The sequence below is a fragment of the Platalea leucorodia genome (genome assembly GCF_965183815.1).
Source record: "Platalea leucorodia genome assembly, chromosome: 4".
Lineage (NCBI taxonomy): Eukaryota > Metazoa > Chordata > Aves > Pelecaniformes > Threskiornithidae > Platalea > Platalea leucorodia.
In genome coordinates, this window is record NC_138826.1 from 93,392,235 (window position 1) to 93,411,186 (window position 18,952).

The 18,952-nt window shown below is 39.8% G+C and overlaps 1 long non-coding RNA gene across 3 annotated transcripts in view; it reads right to left on the bottom strand.

The window, feature by feature from the left end:
- The window catches only part of LOC309589132, a 69,742-nt gene that overhangs the window by 38,965 nt on the left and 11,825 nt on the right, over nt 1-18,952 (bottom strand). The window contains exons 2-5 of one of the 3 annotated variants that reach the window (XR_014227868.1): nt 11,025-11,152; nt 10,159-10,303; nt 9,275-9,379; nt 6,044-6,146 (exon numbers count right to left, since the gene is read on the bottom strand). This is a non-coding gene — a long non-coding RNA (uncharacterized lncRNA). Of the gene's footprint in view, nt 1-6,043; nt 6,147-9,274; nt 9,380-10,158; nt 10,304-11,014; nt 11,153-18,952 lie in introns of those variants that run through there. The other 2 variants (XR_014227866.1, XR_014227867.1) reach the window with 2 other exon arrangements.

Genomic DNA, 18,952 nt, shown 5'->3' on the forward strand with positions numbered 1-18,952 from the left:
TATACTTATAGGGTGGCCAAGATACAAGAGTGGATTTTTTTTACTGCTGATTGAGCATCTCTCATTTCCACTCTCCCCACATTTCCAAACTCCGCGTTCTAGGAGTTACTATGTTTCCTCTCAGCAACAAATGCATTACAACCACAGCCAATGTCACGGGTGCTTAAGACTCAGGCATGTCCTACAGAGATGAGTCTTGACGCAGCATTTCATCATGGACTATGTGAACAACTCTATGCCATTGCAAATGGCCAAGTTTTTCTCGTGATTACATTTCTCTTGCTAGGCTTGAAGGTACATTTGTAACCAGAGCCCCATTGCCTTGACGGGATCATAATTGACAGGCTAATCAAAAATAGCTGATGACAGCATTTGTTTTTCAAGGGAAGGAAATAGCCTTTGAAGGGCATTTCCACCCATCAGATTTCATTATGCAACACTAAAATACATCTTTCTGAGCATCTGGAGATTTCACATCCTGCACCTTTGTAAAGCGCAAACTTCACTCTTTGTTAAAGGGATGATGGGTGAGAAAAAGATATCAGGTATAAATTACAGAACTGCTTTTCTCCTCCTCCCTTAAAATTTTCACAGTCAATGGTACAGTCTGAGTCAACAAGACTCAGCTGATTTAAACTCTCTAGTATGATCATATTTTTATTAGACACTCTTCACAACTTTTATTCTCACTACATAGTACAAAACACTGCATTTTCAACAAGAACCACCTGCATAAAATGTTACATTAATCATTTAGGATTCTCAGTTAGTTCTGAAAAGGTTAGAGGAAAAATTGGAAGAAAAATAATAATCACAGTTATGTGAAATCTATAATATTCAAACCATGCTAATCACAAGCTGTATATACTGATTATATATGTGTATGGAAATCTAGTCATAAAGGATCATTGAAACACAAATTCACACTGTATGCTACCAATTTCCTTCTTGGAAAATATAACTTACTTATCTAAAGATCAATTTTTATTTTTGTCAAATATTTGGATAACAAAGGCAGTGAGAAATTCCAGGCTCAATTACTCATCTTCCACATAGCTTCCCTTGACGAAAGTTAATCTAATACTATTACACTACCTGTTAATTATAGTTTAAATCCTGCATAAGATTGGCTTTATGACCAAATTTTGTAGTTCTTAGTTGAGAAAAATTACATTTGAAACCAAGAGGAATGTTGACAAATAAGAACCACAAACTGCAGTCCTGCACAGTTACAAGCTGTGCAGTTGTTTGTTTGTATATGAAAACAGCAGTATAAATTAGTCCAAAATCTAAATTAAGAGCACCAATTTAGAAAGAAAATGTGTCCCAAAAGAGTCAAAGACTCAATGACTGGCTTATTATTTTTAACCTCTCAGATTCTTTTATAAGTTCAGCTGTGGGTGACAACACAGAAAAGCTGCTGCATTTTCTCAGCTGTTTGGTGGCTGTAAGTGATGTAGGTTGGTGGTCACTGCTGGAGAGCCGGCCACAACCAGAAACTGCCCCTGCAGCTGGCAGCGATTTGTGCACTTGTTCAGGAGATGGGAAGCCATCTACAAAGTGATTCTGGTCTCTGCTGGGGCCTGGGCACACGCTGGTGACTCTCCCGCTGCTTCTGCCCAGGCTCAGCTTCTCCCATAGCAAAATGTCAAGGGTGTGAGCCTGAATTCACTGGAGGCTATGGCACGGCTTGCACTCATTTCATACACTATGACTATGTCACACCCTGGTTTCAGACAGTAGAGTTATCAACCTGATGTTTTCCATCACATAATCAGCAGTTAAAAAGGGAAGCAGGAGACTGAAAAATGAAGTGCCATATGGAACAAAACACCAGGAGGGGTCTGATCCTCCGTGCACGCACCCTCCTCAGCATCCCGTCCCTCTGTTGTTACGGGGACACCCAGCGCTTTGCAGCTGAGAATATTTTGGCAGTATGAAAAGCCAGATTTGTACGCAGCCAGCTCTGATAGGCTTGACCTGTTGAGTTGTCCATGTCTTACCAGCAGAAGTATTAATCACTTACTGGGGGGCGTTAACCCCATAGCAAGGAAATACAGCTATGCCATTACTCTACGCACACCAAGGCAGGTAATACATTGCATGAGACTGGATTCTGTTCCGTCCAATAATCTGACCTTTGTAAAAAAGAAAGAGCCTATTAGGAATTAACGTACTGCAGATAGAAATGTCTGCTTGCATTCCTCTTTCACAGACGTATTTGGCGCCTGGGGTATTAACTTTCAGACTTTGTTTCTTTTTACTGCATATTCGTCTGCAGTACTGTTGCCTGCAAATGGGGTGCAGTAGAAAAACAAACTGTGTTGCCTTTGCCCTTTCCCAGCTCTTTTAGATGAAAAGGTGGTTCATTCATAAGATCATAAGTGATCTTAATAATTTCTTATATGCGACGCCATAACCTAATGAGAGTTTATTTTCAATTTTCATCAGAACTATAACCCATATTAAGTTTCTATTTATAAGTAACAGATTTTTTTAATGCTCCAGTAGCAATAAAATAAGGAGCATTGTAATGAAGTGTCTCTGGGAAACAAGATGAAAATAATAAATGCTTAGACAGAAAACTAAAGGCAAATCATTGTTGTCTAATAAAAATACAATTGCTTCCAAAAATATTACATCCTTATCTGGTTCAGAGCTACATTATACACTATTTTGATTAGGCTTCTTGCATAAATAATAAACAACTCTTATTTTGCAGACACAAGAATGAAAAATATATTCAGCAGGATGTTACTCACAAACCACCCAAAAGATAGTTTTGACCATAATGCAAAGAAATCAATCTGACCAATGAACTGTACAATCTACGTTCTGAAAACTCTCTGTTCCGTAAAATAGAATTTGCTAAATTTCTTCAGAACTAATGTATTTCTTAGTTCATACATGAACATAACATTAAGTTCAATCCAGTAATTTTTTTTTTATATATAGCTGAGAATATGTTTTGATTATATATCTTTCCCTGTGTTCCAATGCATTTTTGGTACTTCTACTCCTTTATCCTTATTTTGCAAACATAACCACGCAGGTCTGTTTTGACACTAGCAGGTTACAATGCTAAGGCAAACATAAAGAATTGTATAACTTGATAAGTCCCTATTCATTTTTTGCTGTTTGTAAAACAGTAGTTAACAACAAGCATGAGCACCTCTGTATAATGCATATTATATCCATGTGTATAATGTATATTATATTCATTCAATATTAAGCAAAAAATAATTTCAATAGCAGGATGTAACGGCTTATACATTATTAAATAAAGGAAGCTGGAAAGAACATTTATGTGAATACACTCCAGAAAAGAGTAAATGGCAGGAGAATACTTGGAGCAGAAGTCATTTCAACATCTTCTAACATGACAGCTACTGTGTGTTTACATATGCACAGCTACTCAGTGCAGGAAAGCTGAGATTAAAAGCTCCTGTGCATGAATACATGTGGACAATGATGGTAACACTAGTCACTCAAAAAGGGATAAAGAGGCAATGGGTCAAAAAAAAATGAAGTTATTTTTGTTAGCAGCATTATCGTCATGTATTCACTAGCACCAGAGCTTTTAAGGCTTTGAGAGCAGAATTCCTTATTCTGTACGCATGGCCAAAAAAAGGCTCACACAGACCATAATAAACAAGCACTTTCACACAGTGAAGTGGTTACAGTATTTACCTTCCTGAGATGGACGTTACTGGAAATGATGCGTATTTGAAAAAACACTTATTTTCCCCTACATGAAATACAAAGAGGTTTTTTTTATTATCATTTTTTGCTCATTGTTTAAAGCTACTTCTAGGTATCTCTGGATTTCTAGCTTAAGATCCCCTGTGGGGAATCCATTCTAGATGGAATTTCATTATGATATTTGAAAAAAAAAAAATCTTTCCTTGGCATTTTCACAGGTCTATCTGGTGCTATAGTATATCAGTAGCCATTGGTCAACTGTTTGCTATGAACCAGAGTGGCACCTGCTATTCTGCTATAGAAAGGTATATTGATCTGGACGTTATGCAGTTAATTTGGTGATGTTTTTATTTCATTTTTCAGCATCAGTTCTACTCATTTCAAACACCTGTACAGGACAGGGTGTTATTGTACAGGTAATAGTCAATTGCAAAGAAAATCTCATCCAAACATTCTTATTTACAGCTCATTATGTTTGCAAACTGAAATAGGCAAATTCAGAGACAAACTCTCATGCTCCCACCTTCTTAGTTTACCCCAGTGAGAAATGAGCCCCTTCTTTTCTGTCTTGCCATGAATTTTAGCCCCTATTCCTTTGCATACACAGAAGGGGGAGCTCCCATGTGGGATTATACTCCTTGAACTGTCTCCCTGCCATCACCATTGCCACTCTCACTCCTGATCGCCGGTGGGCAGAGAAGGAACACACCAGTGAAGGGACACAGTATCCTTCGACACATACTGGAGCTTCCTCAGAGAAATTAGCAACATTACATTAACGTAATGCACTTAATTACACAGATCTAAAGATCATAGGATCATAGAATCACAAAATCATAGAATCGTTAAGGTTGGAAAAGACCCTTAAGATCATCAAGTCCAACCATTAACCTAGCTCTGCCCCGTCCACCACCAAACCATGTCCTTAAGCACCACAGCTACCCTTTTTTTAAATACCTCCAGGGATGGGGACTCAACCACTTCCCTGGGCAGCCTGTTCCAGTGCCTGACTACCCTTACAGTGAAGAAGTTTTTCCTAATATCCAACCTAAACCTCCCCTGGGGCAGCTTGAGGCCGTTTCCTCTCATCCTATCACTTGTTACTTGGGAGAAGAGACCGACCCCCACCTCACTACAACCTCCTGTCAGGTACTTGTAGAGAGCAATAAGGTCTCCCTTCAGCCTCCTTTTCTCCAAACTAAACAACCCCAGCTCCCTCAGCTGCTCCTTGTAAGACTTGTGCTCTAGACCCTTCACCAGCTTTGTTGCCCTCCTCTGGACACGCTCCAGCACCTCGATGTCCTTCTTGTAGTGAGGGGCCCAAAACTGAACACAGTACTTGAGGTGCGGCTTCACCAGTGCTGAGTACAGGGGCACTATCACCTCCCTGGTCCTGCTGGCCACACTATTCCTGATACAAGGCAGGATGGCATTGGCCGCCTTGGCCACCTGAGCACACTGCTGGCTCATGTTCGGGCAGCTGTCAACCAACACCCCCAGGTGCTTTTCTGCCAGGCAGCTCTCCAGCCACTCCTCCCCAAGTCTGTAGTGTTGCATGGGGTTGTTGTGATCCAAGTGCAGGACCCAATGAGTCCCATCTGAAAAGTTTCCTTTGACAGCCACCACATGGGACCTCAGTGGGCAAGAGGACCAGCACCCATGCAGCTCCAGCCTCTGTCTTGACCCTGCTGAGAACTCTCCTGGCCAGAAGTCAAAGTGACTCGCTCTGGCTGGGACAGCTCTGCATCATGAAACCATTAAATCATTAATCACATTAAATCATTACATCTCCTCTTCTGAAAAAGGTGAAGGTGAATTCTTCTCTCTCGAACCTTTCCTTGCTTTTACCCACAACAACAGGTGAGCAAAGCCCCAAACCAAGAAAACCTGACACATCCTTTCACTAATATCACTTCAGTACACTATTTTACCCTAATTAGCTCATAGTTACATTACAGATACTTGTCTGGAAACTTGTCTTGCCTCACTAGATAACAATGAGTAGAAATTTCACAACAAACACACAGATGAATCTTCTGTTAGCCGTGGGTATAAATCCCAACTGTAGTATTCTATTAATACATTTCTAAACTGACTATCTCTATTCCAGTTAATTTCCAATTTTAATCATCTAGATTTTAAACCAGCTGTCCCCAAGTAAGGATGTGAAAGCTGACTTACTTCCTCTTCAGATGAAAACCAGACAGCCCTTTCTGTTCACAGAGAAATAATATGACTCACCCATTATTTTTTAAAACTACTCTATGGGAAGCAATAAGATTTGGAGATGCTTAGAAGGAAAGAAAAGTCACTGAAAGAAAGATTATTCTCACCAGCTCCACGGACCATCAATACCTTCCTCTGCGCTCCCTACAAGGGATTTGTTTCTTTCTCAGGATGGGAGTAGAAAGCTAAGAACAGGGATCACAACTTTTCCAAAATATCTGAATAATGAAAACAAAAAAGAAAAAAAAAAAGCTTTGGTGGCCAGTACACTGGGATGCTAGACAACAGATGGCACTTCTGGGTTCTGTCAAAGACTTTGTGAGTGACCTTGGCTTAAGTCAAAATCCCTCTGGGCCCCAAGTCCATATGTTAAGCAGGAATAACAGTAATACCATATTTGTAGAGATAGTTCCTTAGTGTAATAGCTGTCTCCTAATAAGTCCATGTCAGGCACCTAGGACATTATTGATCTCTTCTCTGGGTTGACACTGCTGTATAACGTAGGCAACTATGATGATGCAATAGTTGCTCAAATACTTTCTGCGCAATATCATAACATCTAATGCAGATCCATTTAACCTTGTGCACTTATTCAGTCCCAAATAAAATAGTGTCTGAGCATATCCAACCTGCCTGTGTTCAAGTACCCACTTCAGGTGGGCAACTGCTTGCAGAAGAAAGAAATATTGATGTAGAAGGAGGGTAAGAAATAGTTTCTCATGAGATCTTGGGCATCTAAGTTAGATGTAAGTGGTTATTAAATGCCCAAGCCCAAACTGCAAGTCTTGAAACACCATCAGTGATGAGTGGTGTCCCTCAGGGGTCTGTATTGGGACCAGTACTGTTTAATATCTTCATCAATGACATAGACAGTGGGATCCAGTGCTCCCTCAGCGAGTTTGCAGATGACACCAAGCTGAGTGTTGCGATTGACACGCCTGAGGGACGGGATGCCATCCAGAGGGACCTGGACAAGCTTAAGAAGTGGGCCCATGTAAATCTCATAAGGTTCAACAAGGCCAGGTGCAGGGCCCTGCACCTGGGTTGGGGCAACCCCCGGTATCAGTACAGGCTGAGGGATGAAGAGATTGTGAGCAGCCCTGCAAGGAAGGACTTGGGGGTACTGGTGGATGAAAAACCAGACGTGAGCTGGCAATGTGCACTCGCAGCACAGAAAGCCAACCGTATCCTGGGCTGCATCAAAAGAAGCATGGCCAGGAGGTCAAGGAAAGCAATTCTGCCCCTCTACTCTGCTCCAGTGAGATTCCACACGGAGTACTGTGTCCAGCTCTGGGGTCCTCAGCACAGGAAAGACATGGACCTGTTGTAGCGCATCCAGAGGAGGGCCACAAAAATGATCAGAGGGCTGGAACACCTCTCCTATGAGGACAGGCTGAGAGATTTGGGGTTTTTTAGCCTGGAGAAGAAAAGGCTCCAGGGAGACCTTATTGCAGCCTTTCAATACTTAAAAAGGGGGCTTGTAACAAAGATGGGGACAGACTTTTCAGTAGGGCCTGTTGCGATAGAAAAAGGGGTAATGGTTTTAAACTAAAGGAGGGTAGATTCAAGCTAGATATAAGGAAGAAATTTTTTATGATGAGGGTGGTGAAACACTGGAACAGGTTGCCCAGAGAGGTCGTAGATGCCCCATCCCTGGAAACATTCAAGGTCAGGTTGGATGGGGCTCTGAGCAACCTGATCTAGTTGAAGATGTCCCTGCTCATTGCAGGGGAGGTTGGACTAGATGACCTTTAAAGGTCCCTTCCAACCCAAACCATTCTGTGATTCTATGACTCTATCTTTCCTGCTGCCTAATCCTGTATGCACCTACATCTTCATCAGCAGAGTTCTTCAGTTGTCTGCACATGACCCAAAGTCACCAGCAACTGCTCCGTGACCCACTTCCTATGATATCTACCATGCCACTGTGCATGCTTCCCAGTGCTGTGTGGCACATGAACACACTCCCTACACCTATAGGAGCAAGCACTAGAGGAAGTATCGCAGCAGCTGCTATGTCACTTAAAGGAGGAAGAGGAAAGTCCTGTTACACAATAGCTTAGCAATTACAGCAGATAAGGAAAACTTGCACCCAGATCCCAAGCGAGTGCAAACCCACCTCTGCTGTCTCTCAGAGATGGCCTGAAGCAGGAGGAGAGGCTATGCTGCAGAAAGGGTGTCCCTGAAGCAGTCACACTGCACATGGCATAAGTGATGATCCTATAATTTGAGTGCAAGAAAGAGCCTGTGTGACCCTCCAGTCAAGGAGTCACATACTGGCCAAGAAGGCAGGACACGGGAGTTTCCAAACCTGCTCCAGGTACAATAATAAGTAAACAGCTTTGTGTCATCCATGGTAGAAGAGAGGGTCAAGCAAATCTCAAGTACTCACACCTACTCACATACATACATGCATGTATATAAATGTGTCCTAAGAAAAAGGAGTCACTACACATAATTTTTTAGACTAATAGTGAAGGTACCTAACTCTAAGGAAGACTCCTGACTGGAGGAAGGCTCCACCTACAATCTAGAGTTAGCTCAAAAGCTGAGTAAAGAAATGGGGCTCAGAACATACTTCATAATAAAGAAAAACTGGGAATGACCAAGGACTGTTGGTCAGAGGTCTGCAACAGCTTCCATGTAAGGAAACAATCAAATAATTCAGGACTCCACAGTCTGGGAAACAGATGACCAAGGGATGGGGCAGAAGCGTGTGAAATCATAAGTGTTATGGAGAGGGCAGTCTGGCATCAATTTTGTACTGCATATACCAACTCAAGAGTCAGGGATATCAAATGAAGCTCCAAGTAAGAATTCAAACTGAACTGAAAGGTGTAGTTCTCATGAAATGGGTGGAATTCCTTGCAAGGAACATCAAAGATGCTAAAAGTTTATATGGGCTTAAGCGGTTATCAGATCACCTTTTTCTATGTTCTTCCCTAAGCATCCACTTAAGAATACTGGTAGTTTGGAGGTAGGAATATGTTTTAATTCAGGAAAAAGAACAAAAACAGTCTCTCACATCACAAATTTTACAGTCAAGTTCCCTGGATCTGGGGAAACTGCAGGAGTCAGCCTACCTGAAGTGCTAGTGATGAGGCTCACTCTTGGAAACCACCTTCATGATCAGAATGCCTCCATGTCAGACAAGCATCATAGACAGCATGCTGGCTGGGTGAATCCACATTCTGACCCAGCACAGCCGTTCTTATGTTCACCCAGCCCCATGGTATCACTATTGATTATCAGAGTCAACTGATATTGACTATCAGTATCAACTTGTTTCAGTATCTAACTCCACGCACACCCCTGCTTTGGCATCCACTCGATAGGTATTACTTACCTAGAAGGTACGTTGGCATTGCAGGTTTGAGTGTTGCAAGCTTTTCTTCTAATTGGAGCTAACACTTAAAGCCAGCTTCACATTGCTTAGTTGGCAGTCCAACACCTGAAAAATGGAGCCTCTTAGTCTGTTAAGACACTAAGCTGGGAGCTTAAACATCATCTAGAGTGGGGAAAGGCATTCCTGAGGAACAAGCTAAAAACCCCTGCTGAGTGGGGAGCTACCTAGAGGTAGCCAATAGGAAATACATTTTTTCAGGAATACACTAAGAGCCACCCTCTCCAGGGTTTAGACACACTAAATACTTCCAATGGGTCAAGACACGGATCTTAAAAGGCAACTGAGCCTATCTGGAACAAGGCACAGGTGCTGAAATAAACATTCATCATCATACTAAACCGCCTATGGTCTTGTAGCTTTAAAAGTTACTCAGGTTTTATAACCTCTCACTTTACCTAACTCCTATTTAGATTGCACAGAAGTGTCAACGGGGTATTTTGGATCTTGCTCTTAATACAAACATGTCTTGAGAGGAGAATCAGTTAGCTAAACAGAAAGAGTCTGATGAAAACTTAATTAAAGTAGATGGAATTAACTCCATTGTACATCCTACTCTAGGAATATATGAACCTTATGGAGTTTGAGTTTTTGTGAACCTAAGGGATTTTTAAACTCTCTGAGGGCTTGCAAAATGAATTTGGTCTCTTTTTACTCTGTCATTTAAACTCATAGTTTGTTTTATTTCATATAAGGATAATTCAATTTTTTAAAAACCACAAAAAATGTTTTTCTAGCTACAGACAATCATGTGCAATGTATTAAGGATAGAACAGCCTCCAAGTCCAAGGTTTGGCACAGTCTCAGTCCTAAAGAGACATACTTACAAAAATTGGGATTTTTTTTCTTTTCCTTTTCTCTGCTGCTTTCCCAGGGTGCCTCTTTCTTTTTCACACAGTCAGCTCTCTGCTTCTTTTCTCACCCTGTTTTTCACCACATATACTTCTGTCTTCTCCCTTTTTCATAGTCACCCTTAAAGAGATAAGTAAGATGTGCTCCCAGTAATGCTGGAGTCAACGTCAAAATTTTTAATGAATAATATTTCAGCAGGTTTGAAATCTGTCAGAATGTTTTAGCCCACATCTAATAAGAACAGGATGTCCGTGGATTATTTCCAGCACTCTCTCTTGTGCGTTTATCGCTTCTGATTCAGAAGCACTGCGTTTTGAATAGCACCAGGCCAAACCTTCAAAAAGTATTCACTCAAAATTTGAATTTTTTTGGATGTGTTCGTGCTCCCTTTTGCATTCACTCATCATGAATATGCCAATATGTGAAATGATGCCAGAACTGGTTAGCGTAAGAAGTTAATTTTAACTAAATACATAAAAAATTCAACAGCTGGGAAGGACCCCGAGATCAAAAAGAATTCCTAGAATTTATCAGGAAAAGTTTTTGAATAAATTTGAGATACCTGCAAACAGTCAATGGGGATTTCTTTAAGAAAAAAATCTAATTTACACAGGTATGTATCAGTAAAATACTCAGCACAAATATTGAGCATACTCTTTATCAGAGACAGAGTTGAATTAATGGTTCATTCAGCTACTCCGAAGCAACAGTCCAACCTCCAGGGCCACCAACCACCAGCACCAGGAGGAACTTTAAAACTGAACCAAGCTTCTATTATTGTGGCACGTCATCAAGCACATCACCAGTAGTGACACACACCTCAAATCTTACCTATCCTTACCTATCCTCCTGCGAAACGCCTAAAACACTGGTTTCTAACCAGCTTCCTTCCTCAGACGCAGATAATTCGAAGTCCAACAGCATCTTCGAAGCAGCCTCTGCTTTCTGCTACTTGAGAGTCATAGACAACTACAATGAAAAAGGAATGTAGAAATCAGCTTAATGTACCTAATCTGTAAAATTATATTATTTCTTGCAGAGAAGAGTTATTTTATAAAACAGAGTTTATCAAATAGCCCCCAAAATATACTAGACAACCTCCTCAGTCTAGTTCCCTTATCAGACCTTCTCCAGGTCACTTAAAATCATTGCAGATACAGGCCAGTTTGAAGAAATTAAAAGCTAATTCTTGAAGGGGAAAATGTTCAAAGACAGAAAAATTGAACATTTAAAAAGCAAGATAACTTCCAAAGAATAGTAAATAATGTGCTATCAGAGGCACAAGTTTTACAAGTCACATTTTTTAAACGAAGAAAGATGTGCATTCTCATGCCAGCAAACACTGTTGTTCCTGAGCCTCATTTGCGCAGAGGATGCAGTTTATTGGTTCTTTCTTGTGTCACAAAATGTATAGTGGTTCACAGGCTACAGTGATTCAATTTTCCATATTTTGAAAGACTGCAACTGCTTCTCCAGACTGTAAAATAAAATCCTTTTCTTGTGTCCCAGTGCAGAGCCTCATGCCTCCCTGACCAGCAGAAGGTCAGAAGGGTTGCAGTGCTGGCCACTCTGCACTACCTTAAATGCTCACGTAAAAAAAGGGGAGGTGATCATTGATTTTGGGCATACTTTATTTCACACATGTATACATTTCACAATGTATACATTTAGAAACATTTGTTGCATCAGAGCTACTGCCAGAAACCAAGTAAGTAGATTTTGGCCCTGAATTTACCTTTTTGTTGCATTTTTAAGGAAAAGTCCGACAACACAAGTCAATCTATTCTCAGCTTACAGTCTTTTAAAGCACAGTGATAAACTCCCTATTACTGACGGCAGCATTAGCATTAGCATTTGCCTATTACTGTGTTGCCTGGAAGTCCTTGGCAGAAATCAGGATTCTGCCTGTCTAGATGCTGCAAACAGGACTTCGTGAAGAAGGTCAGTATTAACTGTTGATTATTAGTTAGCTGTAACCAGAACCACTGCTCAAAGGAAAATTTTGGAAAATCTTAGACCCACATTCAAACTAGCTGCTCTGGCCACTTCTGTGGTAATTGCTTAGTCTGCATTCTTGAAACCCTTAGTTGCTAACTCTGACTGGCTTTAAACTGGAGCCCCTTTTCCTGTCAAAATCCCAAGACGCAGAATCAACAGAAACAATGGAGGAGAAGAGGATGTTATTCTACTCCACAAAGTATTAACTGAACCCAGAATCAGGATAGAGGCTGCACCGAAATGCAAGGAAACTGCAGTTTTATATATTGCAGGCAGTAAACTGCCTACATCTGAAAGGTTCTTTCTTTTTCTCTAGAAGCAAAAAGGAGGCTATAAGTGTGAACAAATGGTAAAACTAATGTGACCAAAACAGGAAGAACTAAAAAAAAAAAGACACAATGGAGTAGTTAGACTCTGTCTCTTAAATAGTTAATGACTATCTTGCATTGGTGTACTTGCATAATCTCAAAACACTTTATTATTGAGAAATGAACACAGATTATTTCCTTTACAAATGTGACAGCCAGAATATTTCTGTATTACTTCATAGGAGGTTCCTCTCCTTTACAAAATGCCATGACTCCAGTCAGCAAACAATACGGTTTCATTAAGTAGTTACGCAACCTCACATGCAAAGTAATGAACCTTGTGATACGTTACTCTTGCTCCATAAACTCTCCCACAAATAAATGTCTTTTCGCAATAAAGAAGCCATATCTTCCATCCCCCTTGAGTGAATATGTGTTAGTTCTGCAGCATTTCTGTGCTACAATGAATCTACAGAAAAGACTTGAGGTGATGGCACACATTTCACAAAATATATTACAAAATGCTTATATTGTAAATTCCTCTGTACCCACAGGGGCATGTAGCAGCTTGCTGCTTTGCTGTAGGAGAACCTGCAACACATAGGCAAAATAATGAAAGAAAATAAACATTTTTAAGGACCTGATCTTGCAAGTTGTTGAGTCACCACCAATGATTTCCATGGGAATGTTTGTGCTTAAAGTTAAGAATGTGCTTAAGAGCTTTGCTGAGTCAAAGCCAGAGAACTCAACTTCTCACAGCATTTGTATTTCTCCCCATTTGAAACTATGAAGATGGTCTCGACACTTTCCTCAGCTGTTTTAATTGGTTGATATATTCTAGAAGTAAGCGAGTTAGAACAAGGTGCTTTTCTTTTCACTTAAAACTGCATTTTTACTGTGTGCCTAAATAGTTTAAGAAAACTCCTCCTCTGCCTAACCTGAAAAGAACTCATTGACACATTATTATATTTCATAACTAATTAAAGTGAGTACTTCAAGTATGTGATTTACCATGTGCTTTATCTGATTGCATTTGATCTGCCTGACCTTTTAATCAAAAGGGGAAATAGATTTTTCTGTGGTGAAAACACGACACGATTACCAACTCTGCCTTACTTTCTAGAATTTGTAAGAACTTTTTGTACCTACATTTTACAACTGTGTTGTGAGTCATCTTCCTAGCACAGAGATGTCACCATGTTTTCTTTTTCTTGCCCCAATTTCCGTTCTGGCTTTAACTGAACATTTTAACCTTAGACTTTCCCTGTTGCTTCCTGTGCTAAATCCATGCTGCTGAGAACTCTTTGCTGATCTCTTAACCTCTTGCGTTTATGTTTACTACGTATTGCATAGCCATTATTAAAATCAGTAACATTTTCTTGGAAACATTTTTAAGGTCATTGAAGTATTTTGGACTGTTGCCTGTTAGTAATCTTCCTACAAAGAATACTGTACATCAGTGCTTGGCCAGTTGAACTATGATTGTTGCTCGTGTTATTGGCGTTCTCAAATGACTGGAATTCTGTTGCAACAGCAGCTTTACAAATACAGGAAGAAACAGTACAAAAGAACTTACTGTTGCCCAGATGATACAGGTTTTAAAACTGTTTAACCAAACTGACACATGACTTCCATCAATGAACAATGTTGTAATGGTTCTCACTCTCTTGGCTGGGGTCAAAACAGCTGGGTTTTAAGTGCAATTTTTTTACAGAAGCTAAAATGTTAAGTCAGTGCTTTAGTTCTTATGCTTATAAATAGAAACTTTCAAATGCAAGTGGCTACAATCATATTTAATACATCATACTGCAAACTACTCTTGATCTTAAAGCCAAAGACAAAATTTGCACGCTCTTATTTTGTCATGGTGAAAAGCATAATAACTGCGCATATTCTCGGACTTTTTGTCCTAAAAAAGTTGAACAAAATGTCCTACCCGTGCACAGTCATCTGCACAGTCTTCCGCATAATTTATAGAATATTTTAACATATTTATCCTAAAATAATTTGGGAAATTATTGTCTCAGTGGTTGCTTCACTTGTCACTGGCTTCAGTGGCAAAACCAGTTTAAGAAGCCTGGGCTTCTCCTCTTTCACCACACCAGTTTGCTTCCTCCCCAGCAATACTTATAGAGCCGTTGGTGGGGCTCTGCAAGAAGATGGATTGCTGAAAGGATCTAGGTTACAAGTAACCCTGGAGAGGCTGATATGTGGTGTAGGGGTAGGAATGAGAGATGAGCAGAAGAGGTACAAGGGAGGAGGCAGGACTCTTTGAACTAACATCGTCTTCGTAACACAGACTGATATCCTGAGAAATATCCTCTTGTGGCTGGGAGGCAGCTATGGGGAGGTGTGAAGAACTCTGCTGGAAGTTCCCAATGCCTTCAGTGAAGGGGAGAAGGTGCCGAGGCTTTAGCAGCAGCTGTGACTTCCAAAGGCATATTAATTACAGGCATTAAAGAGGTTACAAACTCATAACACCACCCCAGAGTCTACAAACTATAGCTAAAAAATTCCTCCTTTCCTTGGGATTGCTTGTTCCTTCAGATGTTGTGATGTTGCTATTTCACCAACGCTGCTGTCACCTTATGTAATTTTCTTAATTGAAAAATGCACTGAAGGTGAGGCTAGATTTAAAGAAAGCCCAGTCGGACAAATTTCGCTGGTTGTAGCAGATCCAGTGTCAGTGGTTACCCATGCAGACTTCCCCAAGCTGCTTATTCAGGCCTCACCACCTATCTCGGGTGAGATGGCTGCACCTTCCCATCTGCTGGCGTCACTGCGTGCATAGTCTCCTCTAACCCAGTTCTGTCAAAATTGATCCAGGTTTGGCTTTTTTTTTTTTTAAATCCCTCACTATGAAGTATTTAAACTCACTCAAATCATTTTGACAGAACAATGTTAATGAGTAACCAGACATTCAATTCTGCTGGAGGCTGGGGGTAGGGAGGGGGACAAAAATTTCCAGTTGGAAGAAAGTGGCAGGCAGGTGACGGCAACCTGGGTAAGTCAGTCCCTCACCCCGTTGCCAGCCGCCATATGTAGGCTAGTCTCATACTGGCTAACAAAGTCAGACCTAACCCTTCAGATACTCCTAACCGATGCTTTTCAGTCAGTCAACAGCATCTGTTACTCAAGAACAAGTACACAACTCGAGTTCCCTAGTCCAGACAGTATCTGGATTTGGGGGTAAAAGATGAAAAAGTAATAAAAAAAAATACCAAATTTAAAAAATACAAAGTTTGAGCTTTTGTTTACACATCATAAAGTATAAAAAATTAAAAATACCCATTTAAGTTTCAACTTTTCATTTCAAGTAGCAATGCTTCTTGAAATGCAAAATACCAGCTTTGAATGAGAGTTGCAAAATTATGGGGCAAGTTAGTCTCTTAGGTTGTGCATTTCCAAACTTTAATAAACCATGGAGAGACCACTGCCTTATCTTATTGTCTTGGATTCCTCAAGTTCCTTTTTTCCATCAATTATGTTTCAGTTGTGGTTATACGTCCTTGATTTGGTAACTACATTTGCTCCCTTTTGGACTACTCTTGTACTGAGCAAACCTTGATTTAAATCCATGTCAGTTCATTCAAAATTTGGCTGTGCCAGAAGTGGGCTTTTTCAATGTCAAAAATCACTTATTAATTATTCTAATGTTTGAGATACTATACATGTGATTCTGGTTGTTTTTTTATCCTGATACAATGCAGTGTCACTCAGTCAAGAGCAATATAAAGCAATATAAAGCAAAACATTGCTTTATATCAGGCTGTATTGTTATTCACTGAGTAACACAGCAGCAAGAATCAGCCTCTCTGAATCATTTATATCTTAAGGGAAAATTACCTGGCTGACACATCATTCTTTAATGTAATTTTTCCATGTCTTACTCCTTTGAAAGGAAATGCAGGGCTATACTTTAGAAACCATGTAATACATAACAGGTGTGGTATTTGGTAATTTTACTTGCATTAAATAAGCAAGTACTCCTAAAGAACCCTTACAAAAATGTAACTTTGGTCTCAGGAATCCTGCCTTACCATACCTAAAACAAAGGAGTTATGTATAAGTGCACATTATTTTTGCAGCTAATTTCAAGGTTGATGGGCAGGCAGAACATTTTAAAATGTTTGTTTGCGGATCTCTACTTTTCTGTATGCTGAGCTAAATGATAGAAAGTGTAAGTGCCAGTACAGCTCAAACTATTTTCTTGTAACTGGCCTTGGAAAAGAGTGCAATCATTGTTAGCAAGAACAGCAAGTTCATCTTCATCATGAGTTTAGATAAGAAAAGATTTTACAGGAAGTTTTAAGAAAGAACAGCACTTTCTATAGCAAAATATATTGTCAAATTACTATTCTTGTAAAGTATCTGTTTATTGGAAGTTATTGAAAAAAATAACTGTAATAGAAACCTTAGTTTAAAACACATGAAATTTTGAAAAACTTGTGTGAAACCCAAATATATTGGGTAGCTCATTTTCATGGAGAAGCACTGTTGAAAATAAAAAAAAATCCTTCTCAGCATTTTTTTGAGAGAAATACAATTTCCTAATGAAACATGCCATTTATAGCACTTAAGTCAGGAAAAAAAAAATATACTTTTAAAAGTGAAAATTAACAAGTTTTTCCATGAAGAGGAAAACATATACACCACGGCTTAGTCAGAGCACCACACCAGCTCTGGCTCCTGAATGTTTGTTTCCTTCCAACAATACTTCTAATTCCTACTCATATTCTTAACTCTTTCCTTCTCCCTCTACTTGAGAACGCTCTTTTTTAAGAGAAACTAGGCTAAACTTGATTTAATTTTTCATTAAACAGTTTAAATTATGAAAATACTAAAACAAATTTCTAGTATGATTATGTAGGGCTGATTTCTATGTCCACAAAAGCAAAGAGGGAGGGACCGTAGCAAATATAACTCCCCTGGTTGTGTGGAAGAGGCACTGATGCTTCAGGCTATTGTCTTCTCAGCTTTGGACCTCATGAGGACCCTCATCAGCACTGTTGCAAAAGATGCTCAGTGCTCCCCAAGCCTGGACAACTTGACACAATTGTGCTTCACCTCTCTCAAGTCATGGCATATCGGCAGAATAATTCTCTGTTCACACCATGCCTGTCCTGTGAGCTTCAGTAATGAAGAGTCACTGACCAGGACATTCCATATGTATTACATTGTACAATACTTATCCCAGATCTGGCACTTTTCAGTATTGTCTTTAATGATTTGTATAATGGAATCAACAGGGCTCATATCAGCTTTGCAAAGGATGCAATGTTTGGAAAAGCTGTAAGCCCTACACAGGCATCAGGATTTGAATTCAGAAGGATGAACTGAACAAATAGAGAGGATGCATTACCGAAATAAGATGCATGTGGTCATTAAACAAACGGAATGCATTTCACTAAGGACAAATCCAAAGCACAGCACTTGGGAATAATCGACTGAACAAATACAAGATGGAGATGACCGGGCAGCAGTTCCACAAACGGGATCAGAGGTCACAGTGGGTCACAGACTGAACATGCGTCAGTGATGCCACAAGGTTGCAAGAAAAGCAAATATCATCCTGGAAAAGTGTCAGTAGGAAGGCTTTGTTCAGATGAAGTACTATCTTCGGTCTGAAGCATCATTTCCAGCAATGCCAGGAATCAAATGGAGAGAATACAGAGGAAAGCAGGTAGAGCTCTCCAAGCCTGGGGAACATTGAAAGGACCAGGCTCTTCATCATCTACAAATGAGAAGACTGTGGAGAGACATGATAATGGTCTTCAGATGTGTAAAAGGCTACTGCAGAGAGAAGAGACGGTAGCAGACTTAAATTGCAACAAGGCAGAATTGGACAAATCTCTGCCAAGAATGGTTTAGGCATCCTTAGATATGCCTTGAGAAAAGAGGATGGACTAGCTGACTTTCAAGGGCTACTTTCTTTGTCTGTTTTCCATGACTTCTTTAATGCAACATTCAATAAAACCTTTGCTTGCTCCAGAAGCAAAATACAAACAAGCCAGCAGCTTTGGAGACTTTTTTTTCAGTGTATGTTTAAGTTAATGTAGTACTCCCCAACTAAAAATTACTACCTCTAAATTTAAGAATAAAAGTCAAAGACCAACATCTCTACACCAACTGTGAGAAAAGGTAGAAAGTAGAAAAATAGCTTCTTGGGAATGAATGGAAGTATTTTCCAAAAAAGAAAAAAACACAGTAACAATATGATTACTCAAAATATTCATGACTCTGTTAATGCCTGGCAACTTTATATGAATGCTGAGGACTTTTATAAGAACTTGCTTCATGACAAAATGAATCAACAAGCTTTAGGAAAATAACTATTTATTGAGTAGACACAACATTTTAGAATAAAGTATTCACCTCGTTCTTCAAAGTCATTTTTTTCTTGGAATGTTTTTTGCCACAGGAGAATTTTAGCTGCAGAGTTAGAACAGATTAATTATTGTAA